This window comes from Paramisgurnus dabryanus, chromosome 1 (genome assembly GCF_030506205.2).
Source record: "Paramisgurnus dabryanus chromosome 1, PD_genome_1.1, whole genome shotgun sequence".
Taxonomy (NCBI): domain Eukaryota; kingdom Metazoa; phylum Chordata; class Actinopteri; order Cypriniformes; family Cobitidae; genus Paramisgurnus; species Paramisgurnus dabryanus.
The window spans coordinates 11436372-11441522 of NC_133337.1; the positions used below are offsets into that span (position 1 = coordinate 11436372).

A 5151-nucleotide genomic window follows, 5' to 3' on the forward strand; every position below is an offset into this window, starting at 1 on the left:
TTCGAAATTTGCGGCTGTCCTGAGAATTTTCGCGTGTTTGTGTTTCAGCTCAGACCTCTACAATGGGTTTAATGGTGCACTGGAACAATCCTTCCTAAAATGCATTAAACTTTCGTTTACAAAGACGTGAAACTCACCGAGTGGTCAGGGGTGTTCACTGATATGCTCACACAAAAATCGCTGCAAAAGATGCTTTCCAACAGCTGTTTTAGCATTTGTTGTTAACTTGTGGACCTATTTTTCCAAACGCCTCACACCCGTACATTCTTCCGCTTAGAGCTTGAATAATAGACACTCCAGCCCAGGTGGTGCCGCTAATCCGCCTTTGCCAATTGCAAGAATAGAAACAAAGTTCCCTGCGCGGAGTAATACCGTACCTCACAGCACATCTAATACAAGTCAATGGAGTTGGCAAAAACTACGATAAAACCTGTTGGAATGCGTCTTTTGGAGCGATTTTTGTGTGAGCATACCAGTGAACACCCCTGACCACTCGGTGAGTTTCACGTCTTTGTAAACGAAAGTTTAATGCATTTTAGGAAGGATTGTTCCAGTGCACCATTAAACCCATTGTAGAGGTCTGAGCTGAAACACAAACACGCGAAAATTCTCAGGGCAGCCGCAAATGTCGAAATTTCAGTCAAAACCATTCTATTTCACCATAAACAATCTGAAAACAGGGCTTTAAGTCTAAAATACCGAACTGGTCCTTTAAAGCATCTTTAAACTTTAAAAACATGTTGTTTGTCGTGACTCTACATTGTAATACTCACCCGGTTACAGTAATTTGTGTAATGTTGGACATACGATGTAACAACACGACATTGATCTTTTAATATTGTTTAGTACACCACAGTTCTTTCAATTGAAAATTAATTCATATTTGTGTGTGTTTTCTTACTGTTTAGCACAAGTGTGTCCCGCGCAAGTTTGAATTTCTCTCAGTAAGGACTGACGGACGGCCATTCACTCATAAAACCTTTTAAAGGTAACATTACCACATTTGTTATGTTTAGTACACAACAGTTCTTTCATTGGGAAATTAATTCATATTTGTTTGTGTTTTCTTACTGTTTAGCACAAGTGTTTCCCGCGCAAATTAGAATTTCTCTCAGTAAGGACTGACGGATGGCCATTCACTCATAAAACCTTTTAAAGGTAACGTTACCACATTTATTATGTTGTGAGTATACTACAGTTCTGTATAGGGATGGGCACGAGTACTCAAACGTGGCATCGATGATCGATCACAAAAACGATGATCATGCAGCTTTATTTATTTATTTATTGTGGATATGACGGCATTGGATGTCTGGTTAGCATTACAAGCGCATGTGGTAGTAAAGGCTGGGTCTGGAGATGCGTGTTTGACATCCTGTTGAGCTATGCAGACCGGCGTATGACATCAGTAACATTACCATGCATGATTCAAAAACAAACAGATGCACGCGGCAACCCCTCAATCCGCCCAATGCGCGGCAACTCGCCGATCCCGTGAAGCCGGTCACACCTCACATCACTGAGGCATTATTGTTTAAAGAGATGCCCTGATTTTCAGAAATTCAGTCAGGTTAAAAAGTACAGCGCCGTCAAAAGTTCAATGAGTTATCATCTCATATTTAAAAATCAATGTTAAAAGATACCAGAGAGCCATACGAGCATTAACATTACATCTTGACTGAGAACAGGTAAGGGGATGACACGCCACAGCTAATCGCTAAAATAATAGCAAAAGACTTAAAGCTGCTTAATGTTATGAAGCTTGTGCTTTGACTGGACGTGTTTAAAAGGGCGCTGTTTATGGTGCACATCCACAATGGGAGTTAAACTTTCTGTACATAACTTAGTTGAAAACTTAGTTGAAGTCTAGCATTTTATGCAGATAGATGCACAATGTACATTTATGTTGTATAAAGGCTTACTATATTTAGAGTGTGTCATATAGAAAGCGGTTTGTGCTTATTAACCCTTTAGATTCACTTCATCACGCATCTATTCCTATTAGAGGTTTCTGTTAAAACCATTTAATTCATTAATAATCTAGTATGTGTTCATTGTTCTGTCGTAGTTTCTTGAAAATTAAGTTTTATTTCAGTGTTTTTTAAATAAAAATATTTTAATTTTCACCATGACGTGTACGCCCCTTTGATTGCCCCGCCCCAGTTAATCGAGTACTCGTTCTTCAGACCTATGGATTAATCGAAATGAAAAAATGACATAAATGCACATCCCTAGTTCTGTAAGTGGAAAAGTAATTCATATTTGTGTGTTTTCTCCCAGGTTAGCACGAATGCATCCAGCATAATTTTGGATCTTTACCATTGAGGAGACTGGCTGACTGTTCTCAACCAACCATCATTCACACGCAAAAACTTTAAAGGTACCACATTTATTTAAGTTGTTAGTATACCACAGTTCTGTTAGTGAAACATTTATTCATACTTTTGTGTTTTCTCACAGTTAAGTATGAACGTGTCTAGAGCAGTTTTGGATCTTTACCATTGAGGAGGTTGACTGACTTTCATCTACCAACTGTCATTAACACAACAAAAACTAAAGAAATGTTACTACAAGTGGACCTATTCAGTTACTCATTATGCTGTGAGTACACCACAATTTTATCAGTGAAACAATAATGTTTGTTTTTTCTCAATGCTTGGCATAGACAAATGTGACCCTGTGTAATTTGGAAATTTCATGGGAAATGTGTACGTCTTAAAAATGTCGTTTGAGTTAAGGAACAGTACACTGATTTATTAAAAGTGTGCAATACACTGAGTCTATTAAAGTCATAAAGGAATACTTGATATATTTCATAAAGGAATGTTTAAATCTAATATTAGTTTTAATGTGAATTTGGACAGAAAAGCAAAAACATGTTTGTAAAATAAACAATTGTTTAATAAACTGTAATAATTTTACCCTTTTCTGTCATCATTTTTTATACTAATGTTTGGTTTAAGGCAATCGGTTTCCTCAAACGGTTTAAGTTGAGTTAACTTTTCGGGTTTTACAGTATAACAACAATGTACAAAATCAAAAAGAGGAAAGCATATTTTAAGAAACAAAAAATTTAATTGGATCCCATTAAAATCCTCTACAAATTATCCTAAAGGATATTTTTGTCGTGTCTTAAAATCCTTTAGAAATATCCTCTAATAGAATCCTATAGGATTTTTTCTAATGGAATCCCATAGATGTTTTGTAATGGAATCCTTTAGGATTTTTCTAATGGAATCCTATAAGATTTTTCTAATGGAATCCTATAAGATTTTTCTAATGGAATCCTGTAGAATTTTCTAATGGAATCCCATAAGATTTTTCTAATGGAATCCTATAGGATTTTTCTAATGGAACGGTTCCAAAATATGATAGAAATTCTAATTGGATTCCTGTACAGGATTCTTATAAAAAATCCTATAGGATTTTTTGACAAGGGCAAAGTTGCCATGAAGGATACGAAAGTGAATAACTGCGTCTAACACTGTACACAGCATGTAACAATGAAATCCGCCATTACGTGATCACGCGCGTAACTTACTCGTTTGTAAACAAGCATGTAAACATGGAATCATATTACAGCACACACTTAAAAGATACAGCAGTGCAGCTGCATTACTCAAAGTTGCCATGAAGGATACGAAAGTGAATAACTCTGTCTAACACTGTAACTTACAGCATGTATCAATGAAATCCGCCATTACGTGAAATCACGCGCCCTCGTTTGTAAACAATGCGAACGTTTTTAAATCCGAAGCGTGCAGTCTGCTAATGTTGCTTATGTAGGCTGAACTGCACAAGCCATAACATATTACATGATAGCAAATATAAATGAAGACAAATGACTTACAGTTTCTTCAGGAATAAGTTATATCCTTCTCCAATGCGTCTTCCATCGTTCCTCTTCTTAGGTAACGTTAAAGATAAACGCTTCTCTTCCTCAATGTCCAAACATAAATGAAGATATTCCTCACGTGTGTGTATAAAGTTTATAATCCAAACATGCGGTAAAGTCTTTAAATCTGATAAAACTTCACGCTTTGTTTATTATTGTTGGAACTGCTGTCTCTTCATTACCATGTCAACAGCCTGAGGGCGTGGCCGCATTAGAGATAATGAGCTCAGCCAGGAAAAACTGTACTCTCTTTACTTCAATGCAGATTATATAAACAGGAAATATTTGTTTTTGATTATAATTAGCTTGTTTAAAAGTAGACATTTCAGGCTTTCTTTGGATATGTGTATTATGTTTGTGTGACGAGTATTCGCGGAGTTTCAACTGATTTTTGTCACGTGTTTTAAGAGACAGCTGGCGGAGACAGAAATGTCTGAATGCGCACCCTGTTTATTTTCTTCATTTGACAAAAACACAAAGATCTCTTGTTATTGTGAATGTGAACTAATTAAAGAGGACCCTTCAGAGTTTCAAATGATGTCAAACACGTAAGTGTTTGATTATTAATGATGGAGTATTTTAAGTTGATTCTGCTATGATAAGGAGAAAACACGTCAAAACGCGTCCCCGCGTTTTTGGACCCCTGGGGGTTAAAAAAAAGAGTTATAAAGAGTTAAGTCTGTGTTTTTAAAAATGAGTTATAAAGAGTATAAGTCTGTATTTTTAAAAATGTGTTCTAGAGAGTATACGTCTGTATTTTTAAAAATGAGTTATAAAGAGTATAAAGTACTATTCGGACGGGATTAGTTTTACATAGGGATGTGGGGTAAAGGTAGTTTTTATCAGAGGTTCTCAGTGATTTTAGTCCAGTCCGAATGCTCCATGTCAGTAATCTTTACGGACAATGTCAGTAAAGATTACGGCGACTTTTACCTTCTGTAAAAAGGTCCGGAGAAATTACCTCAGGTAATACTAATCCAGTGCGAATAGACCAGCTGTAAATATACACGTAAATTGCGTCATTTCCTTTTAATTTGCGGGTTTCTTTTAAATATAAAAGCGCTTAAAGAAGCATTTACTTGCGTTCTAGACGGAGAAACAAGTCAGTTACAAGTCAGTTTCTGAATAAAACACGACACAAACTTTAAAAAAAAAGTCAAATTTACTTCTCAGAGGCACGGAACTGTTTACGAAACTGACGTTCTCCCCAAACTGAAATTAATCTCAGTGTTTCGCGTTTTCCTTGTCTGTTTCAT

General features: G+C 36.2%; 1 long non-coding RNA gene across 1 annotated transcript; it reads left to right on the plus strand.

Annotated features, from left to right (window-relative positions):
- The first annotated feature begins 839 nt into the window (after positions 1-839).
- LOC135747213 (uncharacterized) lies at positions 840-2707 on the plus strand. The gene is made up of 4 exons (XR_010531796.2): positions 840-988; positions 1079-1158; positions 2281-2380; positions 2461-2707. It is a non-coding gene; the product is annotated as an uncharacterized lncRNA (long non-coding RNA).
- Positions 2708-5151: the final 2444 nt, after the last annotated feature.